The following is a 16,178-nucleotide window of genomic DNA, read 5'->3' as shown; positions in this document are numbered from 1 at the left end:
TCGAACCCAGGTCTTTGTGGCTCTGAGGTCAGCTCTCTTATCCACTACACTATGTAGTCTCTCATACTGTTTCACATACTGACAAATGCATCTTAATCTAATAATAACAATTTGAATAAAACTTAATTGATACTGATTTTAATTTATTATTTATTAATTTTAAATTGTTTTAATTCATTATTTATTAGTTTAATTGATTTGTTATTACCTTATCTACCTTTCCCAAAGTATCCTTCCCTATTCTGTTTTCCAGAGAGCCATCCTTTATTAAAAAAGAAAAAGAAAACAGTTCAAGAAAACTAGACAACATGTTGGAAAAAAAGTGACATTATATTCAGTGTTCCACATCCATAGTCCTCCATATCTATGGAGAAGCAGGGGTTGGTGACTTCTGATGTTTGAGAGTTGAGCTCGGTCTTTGTGATTTGACAGCATTCATTGAATCTTTGGGTTGTTCTGTGTCTTCTTGTTTCTTCTTGCTTCACTTTGTGAAGTTGTTTTGATATGTGATGTTGGCATGTCTTCCCATGATTCTCCATATTCAGCATATTTATAGTTTCTTCTGTGAATGTCAAAACAGTCCATACCACAACTTGTTTAGCTCCTCCCCAATCAAGGAGATCCATTTTATTTAGAGTTCTCTGGTTCTGCCAATGCTGGTATAAATGCTTTGGTATACATAGGCCTTTTTTTGTCATTAATGTTCTTGGGGGCATATGCCTGGATCAAAAGGTATATTTGTGTATATATGTATGTGTATATATATATATATATACACATACATATATATGCACACATATATACATACATATATTTATTATATGTAAGAGTATGTATAAATGTCTTGGGCACTATTTTTTAAAAATTATAATTCAAAATTATTTTCCAAAATGATTGGAACAAGGGATCCAATGAGCTAAGATGGGAGAGTAGCAAGAAGATGCATAGTTCCCCCTGAAAAAACTCTACCAACCATCTAGGAATTTCACCAAACCAAATTCTGATAGGAAAGTCCAAGAAGTCACAATGAGTCATTTTTCCAGGCCAGTTTGACTTAGAAAGATAGAGAGGTCTGTGGTCACTAGGGGCAGGATGTAACCATGGAGTACTAAGGTACTGGAGCTGATTATAGTGCCCAGGGACTGGAAGATGACAGAGGCCGTGCACCTGAGCAAGATGAGCTCCCAGACATATGTTAAGGAGCTTTGACCTTGTATAGGATGCAGGAACCGTTGCCAATTTTCAGCTTTGTTGCTTACTACCCAGGAGGTGAATTTCTGTTGATTGAAAAAAAGATTAATTAAGAAACTCCGCAATGATTGTTTTTCAATTCCCAGTTCCATTAGCAATGCATTAGTATCTTTCCATGTCTCTGACATTGGAACAGTGAAACAGTCTTTTTGTCAATTTGTTGGGTGTGAGGTTGTTTTGATTTTGATTTCTTTTATTGGTGATTTCTTATTATTTGTGATCGTATTTTCTCACATGGTTGTTGTTTGCTCATTTTAATTTTGTATATTGAGAAGTTTAAACAAATTATATAATCAAAATGACCCTTTTTATCTTTTGTAATAAACCCTATCCCTTGTTCAATTAAGAATTCGCTTGTTAGCCATAGCTGTGAAAGATCCCTGATCTTTACTCTTCTAATTTTAAAAATAGTAGCTAACATTTATATGGTACCTGCTATGTGCCAGACACTGTGCTAAGTGCTTTACAAATATTATTTCCCTTCATCCTCACAACAACCCTGGGAGGTAGGTATTATTATTTCCTCATTTTATAGGTGATAAAACTGAGGCAAACAGAGGTTAAGTGACTTGTCCAAGGTCACATAGCTATTAAGCGTTTGAAGCCAAATTTGCACTTAGATCTTCCTAACTCCTGGCCCAGTGCTTTATCCATTGTGTCACCTAATGATATGACCTTTAACATTCAGGTCACTTAACCATTTTGTACTTATTATGGTTCATAGTGTAAGATGTTGGTCCATTTTCCCAGCAATATAATAATGATACCTGGCAATCACATAATGCTCCAAAGTTTATAAAACACTTTACAAATATAGGGTGACAGGTTTTTCACTGTGCAAAATCTTGCACTAAATTAATTTGACTTTGCTGCTGAAAGATATGTATAATAAAAACAGGAATGCTTGCTACATGGGTGGAGAACTTGGCCGCCTTAGCTTCCCTTTTGCTCTGGTTCAAATCTAAACTAAGCCATAAAGGAACCTGGGAATACTTAAAACAGTTTAGACCCTAAATAAAGAGAGTTATCTGCAAGAGAAGCTTTGATCTTCCGCAAGAGGTTGAAAAGGAAAGACCTAAACTTAACCTGGAGCATCTGAGACTAAGTTTTGTTAACTTGATGTCATAGCTATGGCTAAAAGGCTGTTTTTGTTTTCGGTCTTTTCAGTCATGTCTAACTCTTCATGACCCCATTTGGAATTTTCTTGGCAAAGATACTGGAGTGGTTTGCCATTTCCTTCTCCAGCTCATTTTACAGATGAGGAAACTGAGGCAAACAAGGTTAAGTAACTTGCCCAGGGTCACCCAGCTAGTAAGTGTCTGATGAGTCTTCCTGATTCCGGGCTGGATGCTCTCTATCCACTGACCACCTAGCTGCCCCTTAAGGGCTGTTAGCCTACACTTATTAGGGAAAGTTTCTAGCCACTACACCTTAGCAGAATGGAGTTGAAATGGATTGGCTGGCTCTGAAGAGATAAGCCAGGAGAGTAATGAAGCAAACAGGGACAACTTGACCATTTCAGTGAAAGCAGTATGAGGATATCACAAGATGATGTTGGTTGTCATTCCATGTTGGAAGTGTAAGTTGTCTTGTATTCCCTATGCACGGATCTTTCATGCATTATTCTTATGCATACTCATCACACAGTCTATGTGCGTCAGAAACAGAATTTGAACCTAGGTCTTCCTGGGTTCTTTGCAGCAGCACAGGCTGGGCCATCTCCAGTCCTCCTGATCAATATCTGGCCACCGGACCCAGTGGGCTCTGGAGGAGAAAGTGAGGCTGGTGACTTTGCACGGCCCTCCCTCACTCAGATACAATTTAATTGCAAGTCATGTCATCATCTCCCTGATGTCATGGTCCTCTTCAAGAATGAAGGGCAAACAACAACCATTCATTTTCTCTACTGATGATGTCTATATATGTGGAAAAATACACCATAGGATTGGGGGGAATCTTCTCCTAAACATCTTACTCTCCTCTTTCATTAAATGTGTTTGTTTTCAATTAATGATCATTTATAACTGAATTGAGAAAAAGTATATACAATATTTGGGGCCAGTGAGCAACTTTTTTTGAGCAAATGTGGACCCACAGGGTACCTTGAATCTGGGGTAGCTATTCCAGGGGACTCATATGTGAGAGGGGCTGCCCCAAGTTACACAGTAACATTGTGAGGTAGGTAGTATAGGTGTTGTTATAACAGTTTTACAAATAAAAAAAAAAACTGAGTTCTGGAAGATTAAGTAACTTGCTTATTGTCATACAACCAATAAGTATCAGAGGCTAGATTTGAACTCAGGGCATCCCGGTTCCAAATCTAGTGGTTTATGACACTGCCACTTAAATGACTAAAATGTGGCATCCACAACTGAATATAATATAATAATAGCTAGAAGAGCTGAATATAATAATCCACATGTAGTCTAACTGGAGGAGAAATCTGAGTTCAAATCCTGCCTTTGTTGTGTACGTCCTGTGTTATCTTAGGCAACTGACTTAACTTTTTTAAGCCTCAGTTTGCTCATCTGTAAGATGAGATGACCTCTGTGGTCTTTTCTAGTTCCAGATTTATGATCCTATTATCCTATCACCTCTCTGGTCTTGGACACTATGCTCTCTTAATGGAGCCTAGATTTCATTAGCTTAATTGGTTGCTGATATAACTGCATAATATGCATTGCTAACTCTTGTTGAGCCTTCAGTCCATGAAAAAAACTTCAATATTCTTCAGGTGAATTAACCATGCTTAATTAGATTTTATTTTACTAGATTTGACCAATGTTCTACGTTGCTGTGATTTTTTTGGGGGGGAGTGGGGTCCTGTCATCAACACGCTCACCATCCCTTTGATCTTCGGGTCATCTGAAAATTTAGGAAGCGTGACATCTGTCCCTTTATTTCGGTCACTGATAAATATATTAAAGAGCCTAGGATCACACACAGATCCCTGAGCACTGAGCTCGAGTCTTCTTTGTGAGCTGACGTTGAACCACGGATGATTATTACTTGTCTTCATCTATTTAACCAGTTATGAACCATGAACTATGAATTTAGCTCACACCTCTCCACCTGGTCCACAAGATTCATATCAGAGACTTTGTCAAATGCTTTGCTAAAATGTGATGATGGGGATTTCCTAATGCAAGGGTGGGGAACCTTCGGCCTCGAGGCCACATGTGGCCTTCTAGGTCCTCAAGTATCGCCCTTTGACGGAATCCAAACTTTGTTGTGTGAAAGGGCCACACCTTGTTTTAAAAAAAAAAGAAAATGAAGTTTACAGAGTGGATCATAGGTTCAGAGCTGGAAAGAATCATGGAGGCCTTGAAGTCCAACCACATCTTGCAGATGAGGAAGCTGAAGACCGAAGTGGTTATGTGGCTTGTTTGAGGTCACAGAGCAGAGCCAGATCTTTGATATAACTATGCTGGTTTCTTGTGAATATTGCTTCTTTCTCTATATATTTATCAACCATCCTCTCGAGAACATTCTAGAACAAAAGTTCTTATCCTGGGATCTTTGAACTTATTTTAAAAATATTTTGAAAAATTTTGATAAATAAAAATATTTTGATAAATATTTTGATAAAAAGAGTTTCAGTGAAACTCTTTTCCTTTATAATACTATATATTTTGTTTCATACATTTACAAACACAGTTCTGAGAAGGGCTCCATAGGCTTTACCAGGGGTCCATGACATTTAAAAAGTTAAAAACCTATGTTCTAGAATTTTGCTAGGAATTAAAGTGAAGTTCCTTGGCCTATAGTTTGTAGACTCTCTCATTCTCTCTTTCTCTTTAATTGAGACAATTGCTTTTCCCCAATCCTACTTCATCTCTTTTATTCTCCATGATCTTTCAAAGATTACTGAAAATGACTCTGAAATCATGGCCACAAATTTATTCATACCAAAAAATATAATTCATCTGGGCCTGGTGACTTGAACTTATCAAAGACAGCTGGGAGATCTCTGACTCTGTCACTTTGGACAAGTCACGTAAACACTGAATGAGGTGGTTGTAATAGATGGCCTTGAAGGTCTCTTCTAGCTCTAAATTCATGGTCTTTTGATCTGCCTACTTGGGCAACAACTTTCTAGTAGCCATTTTTCTTCTTTATTTTTTCTATTGACCATTTTCCTTCTTTTTTCTCCTAATTTAAAGATCATTTTCCTTGATAGATAAAATGGAAGCAAAATTAGAGTTGAACAACTCTGCCCTTTCTCCATTGTTCATTATCATTATTCTAGCCCCACAGCATGAGCCAACATGTTGTCTTTAATCCTCTTTCCTCCCACCCAAGATTATTTAAAAAATGAACAAAAATTGTTTATTTTTGTCCTTCACTTTTCTTACCATTCCCAATCCCTAGCACATTTGCAGGCATATAATGTGTGTTTAATAAATTCTTGTTGATTTATTCTGATCTTCTCTCCTGACACTATTCCTCCTTATAACGTGCTTTCATTTTTTCCTGTTACCTTCCCTTGCTTTCATCTTCCTTATGTCTTTTAAAAATTGAAGTTGTTTGAGAAGTTCCCTGAATATCCACATTGGCATCTTTGGACAATTTCCATTTTCCTCACTCATTGGAATTGTTTTGTCTTCAGAATTTCATTCTTGAGACCTTTGCATTCCTTCTGGGCTGACCTCCCCATGAATTTTTACCATGATAAACCCATTTAACACATGCTTTCTTTGAACCCTCTGGAAATCTGTTCCCCTACAATCTAGATAGTCTGTTATACTAAGCCCATTTTTCTTTTTTTATCACAAATTCTCGGAGTTTTCATTTTCTTCCAAGGCTACCATCGTAATCTCGCCATCAACAAGTTCTTTGTCGGGGAGGATCAGAAGCAGAATACATGCTCCCTTCAATGATTCTGTTACCTTTTGAAGGATGAAATTATGGCTAAGTAAAGCCAAGGAACCATTAGCCATTCTGCATTATGCAGAGAGAGAGAGAGAGAGCTCAAACAGACATCCAGATTATTGATGTCCCCTGTCACTACTATATCATGCCTTTGTGCCTGTCTTGTGGTCTATTTCCCAGACTACTCATCTAATTCGTCTTTCTGGTAGTCTGTCAAATGCTCCAATGGCAACATTGCTTCTCTTTCTGCCTCCATCAATCTTTCCCCAAATGGTTTCCACCATGATTCCTTCTTGTGGTTATTGGATTTCTTCATATGACAATGTCTTCTTAATATGCAATACTACTCAATCCTCTTTCTCCTTACTTATTCTGTCTGTTTTGAATAAGGTATAGCAGGGTTTGTTTGTTTGTTTGTTTTACCTCAGGTCCATGAACTTGTATTTTTAAAAATAAAATTTGACAATTGTATTTCAATATAATTCATTTCCTTTGTAATCCTTTGTATTTCATTTTGTGCATTTAAACCCATTATTCTGAGAAGTAATTGATAGGCTTTACTAGACTGCCAAAAGGCATTTATGGCATAAGAAAGCTTAGGTGCTCCTGCCTTATAGAGCCACAGTTCAGTCCTGGGTCTGACTCCACCAAGTCTCTTCTTTCTCTTCTTTTTAGTGTTAAATTTATTATATGTTTATTTTTTCCATTCAATTTTATTTTATTTTCAGTTTCAGATTCTTTCCCTCCCCCTCTCCTTCCCCAACTCATTGAGAAGGCAAGAAATACAAAAACCCATTACAAATATGATGACCCCACTAAGTGTCAATGATAGCTATGAGGGCAAATTTAGTTCCTTGCATTAAAATCTCTACTTTATCTTGCTTATTACTCATCATTTGGTCTGGCTTTTATTATCGGCTACTTTTAAAAATTTTTTTAAACTCCTAATTATTTGGGTGTCTCTTGGTACTCTTTCTCCTACGTTGTAGCTACTCTCCACAAGTTGTTGTTTTTTTTTAACCTTGGTGGCTATATATAGGTAATTTCCTTCTTCCTTTTCAATCCAAAGAAGCCCTTTTGATTATATAAGATTTTTCAAAAGTGTTTGTGTAAGTTTAAGCTTTAAGAACTCACAAACTGGGACACCCTAGTAGGTAATCAAATACCTTTTTTGTTAACTTTTGTTAGGTATACTCTTCTCCTGTCCAGAAGTTTACACTAGTGGAGACCTCATTGGGTACTGATATAGTCCATTCCATCCTTAGACGACTCTAGCCATTAGGAAGTCCTTCTTAGACTGAGCTTCAATCTACTTTTTTTTTGTGACTTCTATCCTTTGTTCTGCATTCTGGAGACGAGCATGATAACCCTTCAAATATTAGAAAAAAGCCACCATGTGCCCTCTTAAGACTTCTCTCCTTCAGGTAAAACTCTTCCGATTCTTCCAGAGAGACAGCATGGTGAAGGCAAAAGAATGCGGATACAAAATAAGAAGACAAGCTTAAGTCTGAATGCTACCGCTTAGTAGTTATATGAGACTGAGCAGGTAATTAACCTCTTAAGCTCAGGTGCATTATCTGTAAAACAGGAATAATAATATGTACACTATTTACCTCATGATTATTGAGCTTTTTTCAATTCAACAAACAATTATTAACCAACTAATATATGTATGGAATTTTGCTAGGATACGAAGATAAGGAAACAAAGTACACCCATGGACCTTATTTACCAGCAGGTAAATTATAAGACATACTCAAATAAGGTAGCCTGGTCAAGTGGACTGAACTTTAGATTTGTCATCAGAAGTACCGAGTTCAAATCCGAGCTCTGCTCCCGCGTAGCTTGTGACCCTGACAAAGTCCTTTATGCTCTTTGAGCCCGTTTCCTCACGTACAAAATAAGAATATTTGCACTGACTATCTCACGGGACTGTTGTGAGGATCATAAAAAAAAATATTTTGTCAACCATCAAGTGCTATGTAAATCTCATGGGGTTGTTATTGTAGGAAAATTCCTTAGTAAATGGTAAAGGGCTGGGTCACCTGGCACATTTGTGAAATATTATTGCTGTTTTTCAACAACTCCTCATATGCTCCTCATACTTGTGAGTCTACTCACTCTCCTAGTCATCCTCTTTGACATGTGTTCCAGCTTTTCAACATCCTTTCTAAAACGTGATGCCCCAAACTGAGCACCAAATTTGCTCTGGACATTGTATTTCCCTTTGTTGTTCAGTTGTTTCAGTCGTGTCTGACTGTTCCTGACCTCATTTGGGGTTTACTTGGCAAAGATACTGGAGTGGTTTGCCATTTCCTTCTCCAGCTGTTTTGACAGGTGAGGAAACTGAAGCAAGCAGGGTTAAATGACTCGCCAATATCTGAGGTGAGATTTGAATTCAGGTCTTCCTGATTCCAGGCTTGGCATTCTTTCTACTGCACAACCTAGCTGTCCCATATTTCCCTTTTTTTAAAATTTTTTAAAAATTTAAATTTTTTTTTTATTTTTAGGCAATTGGGGTTAAGTGACTTGCCCAGGGTCACACAGCTAGTAAGTGTCAAGTGTTTGGTCTGAGGCTGGATTTGAACTCAGGTCCTCCTGACTTCAGGGCTGATGGTCTATCTACTGCGCCACCTAACTGTCCCCCATATTTCCCCTAATGCAGTCTAAAATAACAGTTTTGCTTTGTTTTGCCTTCCAAGTCATATTGTTGGATAACATTACACTTAAAATATCTCAATGCCTTTCCCCCCACAATAAACACCATTCCTGCAATGTCTCTTAGACATCTCCTCCTGAATATCCTCTTGATATCTCCAACTGTGTCCCCAAAATCCTACTCTAATATGTTATGGTGGAGAGCTGTATCTCCAAAGACTACACCAGCAGAAAGTAAACTTGGGTCAGGAAAGGTATGAAGCATGGCTCTAGTGACAGACCAACTCTGTTTTCCAAGGACCAGCTTAGTTAAATACAGAGAGACTTGTGACCAGTAAGCATTACAACTTAGTGATAAATTCTTTGGCCATGGCAACCCATGAAATCAAAATCCAAAATGGCCTTTGAATGGATCTTTACACTACAGTAGTGAGGGTGGCACTGTGGCAGAAATGGGGGCTGAGGTTGCTAAGAAATACATCAATTTTAGACCTTCTATAAACTTGAACTCAGCTGTTGTTATTCTAAGTCTGAGGTCCTTGTACAATAATCAGTGAGTGTACATACTACTGGAAGGCTTGAATTGTTGCAATAAAGAAAAACAAGAAAGAAGGAAATTGTTGCTAAATGGAAGGATGGTTCCCAAATACTACCTGGAGAGGCAAAGAAAGGAATGGGCAGCCTGGTTTTATTGCATTCCCAAAGGCAACAAGAAGCATTATTTAATGTTACATTAGTCTATCTCTTATTGTGATGCTCACAATGAATGTTTGTAAATAGACCACCATGAAAATAACTGTAGCTAAGTCACCAACATTGGTTGTAGATGATGAAAAAGTAGAGAATTTCTATAAAGAACTTAAGAAGACTGGCATCTAGTTACTATCTGTGTGACCTTCTGGCCCAAAGAGAGAAAGCCCTAGAAATCCATCCAATAGCAAACAACATGATTATCATGCTAGTTTAGAGGGATTTACTTAGGGATAAGTAAATGAAAAGTATTTATTAAGCACTTATTATATACCAAGCATTGTTTTAAGTGAAACTGTCTCTTCTCTCAAGGAGCTTACATTCTAATAGGGGCAGATAACACATATATGGAAAAATGGTTGGAGTAGGAGTAAGGGGGTATTCAGTTTTTGAAAATTACTGGGATAGTGAGTAGAATAATAATAATAATAGCTAACATTTATACAGCACTTACTATGTACAGTCTCTATGGTAAGAACTTTACAATTAGTATTTCATTTGATTATTTGAAATGAAAATGATTTCATTTCATTATCTCACAACAACCATGGGAGATAAGTACTATTTTTACCCCCATTTTACAGATAAGGAAATGTAGGCAAATGGAGGTCAAATGACTTGTGCAGAGTCACAAGGTGGTAAGTGTCTGGGGCTGGATTTGAATTCAGGTTTTCCTGATTTCAGACTCAATGCTCTATGCACTGTACCACCTAGTTGTCTCAGACCCAAAGATTAGCCCAACTTTTCCTATAGTAATAGCAGCATTGATTTGACTGTGGTTCTAAAACTGGAAAGTGTGGGGCAGAGAATGTGTATGCATCTTCCAGGCAGCTATAGAGAAAATGATGTCCAGTGAGTAAAGCGAAGCATTGCTGGGGCCTGTCTGAAATAGTGGGTCATGTAATCAGGACAACAGGGCCGCAGAGTAGAAGTTTCAGAGCTGAAAGGCTTTTCTCATTGCAAGGAAACTTGTCCCAAAGGCAAAAGAACTGATGAGAAGATAGTGGGTGAGCACTCTCTGTCCCTTTTTTTTTTGTCCTTCATATTTTATTGGATTTGTATTTTTTGCATGTGTGGGTTGCATTGGGAAAACACAGAGTGTTAAAAAGATAGTTTAAAAATTAGCACAAAAGGAGATTTTCTTGTGCTCCCCCAGAGAATCTTCTAGCTAATCACTTTTTATGTCTATTGCATGTACTTTCCCAAGTTTAGAAACCCTGAGGTGGGTTTGACGCTCCTCTAGCAACGTGAAGCTTTGGTATGATTTGACATTTATCACAAACTCATGTGCCAGAATCCTCAGCTGCCTTCTATCCTGGGACCATGCTGGGGAAATAGTCAGTGATGCAATAAGGAATGGAGTTACCAAAATGTGGTCTGAGTTTTGGGAAATATGTTCTTACTGAAGGAGCCAGGGAAAGAAATGAATAGAGGGTCAGCTGTGTAGCAAGGCATTCTCAAATCTCATGACACATTTTAGGACTCAGTTTCCCTATCTGAAAAAAACACAGTAACATTTTCCTGGTGAGTATAGTTTGTGAGTGTGTGTGTTCTCACAAATACACGTGGGTGTGATTTAACTTACAAAACTGTACCCTCATAAGCTATTATGTATTCTTTAAAGGCATAGGATTGGAAGCTATAGGATCAAAGTACAATGAGCCAGGGAGACTGAGTGCTACCCTAATTGTAAGGAAAGTGTTTTATTAACTCAAAAACATTATAGGTGTGAATTGTTGTTGTCATCATAATGTGTAGCAACAACCACTGAGCCCAGGGGCAGGGGAGTTCTCTCTCATACTAAGGGCCCCAGCTCTGGGTTCACACAGCCTGCCCTGGCTGACTCCTAAAGAGAGGAATCAGGCTCTTTCCTGGGGCTTCTTGCTCATTATGTCCCTACTCTAGGGAAAACCACTTAAAGATTAGGTTTATCACATGTCTGGGGTCTCCCCCAAAGAGACTTTCAAGGCCCGTTATACAAAACTATTCAATTTACAATGTATATAGCTATTATTTTCCTCCACACTAGGAAAATGTTTGACCCACAAAACACTCAGAAGTATACACTGAAAAAGACTGAAAACATGGAATAATAAGGCAGAACTTCTATTATACTTTCCTAGGAGTTTGGTACTTAAAACATGAAAACACGAAACAAATATCTTGTGGGATTGCTGACCAGCTATTCGCCTTCACCTCAACTCCATACTTTCTGAGCAATGACCTCAAAGTCCGTGTCTTTTGGCAAGATGATGCATGGTTTGGGCTCATTATCCTGTCAGGGATCATTTTTTTCTGAGAAGGGTGTCATTGCAGAAACCCCTTCCTGCTGCTGGTCAGCTGTGACTGAGGAACACAGGAACTCCCTGACTCCCATGGTACCCATTCCCCAAAAGCTCTCTCAATCTCTCTCTCTCTCTCTCTCTCTCTCTCTCTCTCTCTCTCTCTCTCTCTCTGTACTCAGCCAATCAATATTGTTGTTATTCAGTCATTTCAACCCAACTCTTCATGACCCCATCTGAGGTTTTCTTGGCCAAGCATTTATTATATACACCCCTACTGATGTACCGGGCACTGCATTAAGTGCTGGGGATACAAAAAGAAGCAAAAGACCGTCTCAGCTCTTAAGAAGCTCCCAGTTCAATGGGAGAGAAAACATGCGAACAATTATGTGCAAAGGTTCCTGACTAGCTCTGCATCACCACTACCTACTTGCTTTTTAATGCCAGGCCTCTGACCGTGACCACCCTCTCCTATGTTAGGAATGATCTCCTAACAATGAATACTTACCATCTTTTCTCTTGCTTTTCCTCATTGACCTCTCTTCCTTTGAAGTTATGCAGTGAAACAGATCAATAGAGTTGAAGTCAAAGGACCTGAGTTCAAATCCTACCTTTGGCACTTAGAGACTTTTGGCAAGTCATTTAACCCCTCTGGATCTACTTCCTCATCTGTAAAATGAAGGGTTTGGACTAGATGGCCTCTGGAATCCCTTCTAATTCTAACTCTATGAGCTATGATCCCAAGTCCTCATCTCTTTCAGATTTTCCTACTCTTTTTGAGGGCACTACTGCCCTCCCAGGGGTAGCTAAGTGTGCAGTGGATGCAATACCAGGTCTAGATTCAGGAAGACCTGAGTTCAAATATCCAGCCTCAGACATTACTAGCTGTGTGACCATGGGCAAGTCACTTTACCCTGTTTGCCTCAGTTTCCTCATCTGTAAAATGAGCTGGAGAAGGAAATGGCAAACCACTCAGGTATCTCTGCCAAGAAAACCCCAAATGGGGTCACAAAATGTCCGATAGGACTTAAAAAATGACTGGACAACAACTACCCTCCCAATCCCCCAGGCACATACCTTTGGGGCATCCTTGACTCTTCAGCTTCTCCTTTCCTCTGTATCTAATCAACGACTCCATCCTATTGAGTCACCCACCAGCATATCTCCTGCATCCACTTCATCACCCAACTGCAAACCTTGTTCAGATCCTCATCCCTTGTTGGTTGGACTATGGTAACAGGCTCCTGATTTTGTCTCACTTCCTCCAAACTCTCACCTTTCAAAGCCAGTTTATATCTAGCTGACAAAATTTTCTTCTTAAGGAATGGGTCTGACCATGTCACATAGCTGCTCAAAAATCTTTGCTGGTTTCCTAATTTTAGGGTGAAATAGAGGCTCTTGAACCTAGCATTCAGTGCCCTCTAGGCCCTGACTCCCATCTACTTTTCTAGCCTTATTTTGCATTACAAATCATACATCAGGTAGACTTCCTTCCAACCAAACTGAACAACTCTCTATTTCCTAAAAGTGATATCTTATCTCCTGTTCCCTTGTCATTATACAAGCCTCTATCCCTCAAGCCTAGAATAGACTCCTGCATTTCACAATCTTCATCTTCAAGTGCAGCTGAAGCATCATCTCCTCTATGAAGCTGTCCTCCATACCCCTAGTTACTAGTGCTTTTATCCTCCTCAAATTACCTTGACTCATACTTAAATGAATTAAATGAGTACCTGTTGCTCTTCCTTCCTATCCCTTCAGTAGAATATAAGCTCCTTGAGGGCAGATCTTATTTTATTTCCTTCTTTATACCCTCAGTGCCTAGTATAGCGCATTGCACATAGCAGATGCTTAGGAAATATTTGTTGAACTTGAATCAAAGAAAGAACTTCCAAACAATAGCAGCTATATGAAAATGGAATGAGTCACCTTGAGAGGTAATGGCTTACCAGTCAGTAGAGGTGTTCAAGGGCTAAACTAGCCCTTGGAGAAATTATAGAAAGGATTCACACATTGTCAGGGAATGACTGTCCTCTAAAACCTATTCTAATAGGCTATTAGAATTATTAATAACATATAAAAATAATATAATATGTAACATATAACATATTACTATAATATATAACATTTTAAGCCTTACAAAGCACTTTCCCCATAACAGTTTTTTTTTTTTTTGGCTAGGCAATGGGGTTAAGTGACTTGCCCAGGTCACACAGCTAGTGAGTGTTATGTGTCTGAGGCTAGATTTGAGCTCAGGGCCTCCTGAGTCCAAGGCTGGAGTTTATCCCATAACAGTCTTGAGGCATAGTGATCATTATCCCCATTTTATAGATGAAAAAATTGAGACTTAGAGGTGGTAAGGAACTTGACAAAAAATTCCACAGCTTATAAGATTTGAAGCTGAGATTGAAATACAGATATTCTCTGATTCTATGATATGGAGGAGAGAATTAGACTGATTGTTACACATTAATATGATGAACTTGGATTCTTTCCCACTAGCTTCCTTCCCAATGCTTAGCATATTGTCTGGCACACAGTAGGCCCTTAATAAATGCTTATTACCTGACTGATTGAGAAGCTGAAGTGTTGTGTAAATTATCATCTTGCTATTATTTAAGTTCTATAGGGTTTTTTTGTTTTGTTTTGTTTTGTTTTGCAGAGAGGATTGGTAGTTATCAGTGTAGAGAAATCCCCACATGGAAACTTCCTTCATTAATGCAAGTCAGAAACTCATTTGAAATTTATGTGAAACTTGATAAGTTAGAGGTAATGAGAGGTTGAATGACTTTCCATGAGTTGACTAGTGGTGCAGTAGATGGAGGACTGGGCCTAAAGTCAGGAAAACCTCAGTTCAAATCCATCCTTGGACACTTACAATCTTTGTAACCCTGGGCAAGTCACTTAACCTCTATTTATCTCAGTTTCTTCAACTAAGTATAACTTAGAGTTTGGAGGCAGGGAGACAAAATTAGGAGCTTGTTACCATAGTCCAAGCAAGAAATGATGAGGATCTGAGCAAGGTTGGTGGCAGTTGGGTGACTGAATGGGATGCAAGAGATAAGCTGGTGGGGGACTCAATAGGATTTGATTCTTGATTAGACAAAGAATCTGAGCGGCTGAAGAGTCAAGGATGCCCCAAAGGTATGCGCCTGGGGGTTTGGGAGGGTAGTAAAAGAGGGATAATAATAGGATCTACCTCCCAGGGTTAATATTTGTGAAAAGCACTTGGTACAATACCTGGCACACAGTAAATGCTGTGTAAATGTTTGCCCAGGGTCATGCAGCTAGTAAGTGTCTGAGGTCACATTTGAACTCAGGTCTTTCTGACTCCAGGCCCAGTGCTCTGTCCACTGCACCACCTAGCTGTGTGACCCTGGGCAAATCATTTAACCCTGGTTGCCTCAGTTTCCTCATCTGTAAAATGAACTGGAGAAGGAAAAGGCAAACCACTCCAGTATCTTTGCCAAGAAAACCCTAAATAAGGTCACAAAGAGTTGGACATGACTGAAACCACTGAACAACATACAAATGTTTATTGTCTTCTCCCTTCTCTCCCCTTCCCACCACACAACTGGTCACACAACCAGTAGATGTCAGAATGGAGGCCAATCCAACTAATTCTGTTTCTGCTGTAATTCTAGCTCTCTCTGTAGGAAGAGAGTCATTTCTGATTCGCTTGAAGTGAATCATAACTCTGAGCAGTCAGAAAAGAACACTGATTTAATTAGCTTTATTTCCAGTACATTTTCTGCAGGGGAAGGCATGCTAATAAAAATATTAGCTTGGGCTTGTCAGTTTTTCGTTTTTCTTGATAAAGCTGTGGAAATCTCCTACATGCAGAACATCACTAACTTGTAGTACATCAAGGAAAAAAGATTTCATCTGCATGAGTGCTCTGTTCACTGATAGAGAGTGCTACCCTTCTTTAACTTAGCGCTTGGCCTTCGAGAGTTGCTACACCTGAAAAATTCATCCTTCTGTAGCTACCTTGATGCTCTCTGACCCCAGCTAGGCTGGTCTTCAGAGCACAGATACAGTGTTGTCAGACATGTTCTCCAAAACTGTTCAGTTGTGTCTGACTCTTCATGACCCCATTTGGGGTTTTCTTGGCAAAGATACTGGAGTGGTTTGTCATTTCCTTCTCCAGCTCCTTTTACAGATGAGGAACTGAAGCAAATAGGGGTTAAGTGACTTGCCCAGTGCCACACAGCTATTAAATGTCTGAGGCCAGATTTGAACTCAGGAAGATGAGTCTTCCTGATTCTAAGCCCAGTGCTCCATCCACTTGCAACATCTAGCTGAACCTTCTAGTTTATAAGAGGCTCTAAGTTCCAGAGCCTATGCTCTAGTTATATAGTGGGG

The sequence above is a fragment of the Vombatus ursinus genome, unplaced genomic scaffold, assembly GCF_900497805.2.
Source record: "Vombatus ursinus unplaced genomic scaffold, bare-nosed wombat genome assembly UNPS02014812.1, whole genome shotgun sequence".
Lineage (NCBI taxonomy): Eukaryota > Metazoa > Chordata > Mammalia > Diprotodontia > Vombatidae > Vombatus > Vombatus ursinus.
Note: the sequence above shows the minus strand (reverse complement) of the source record.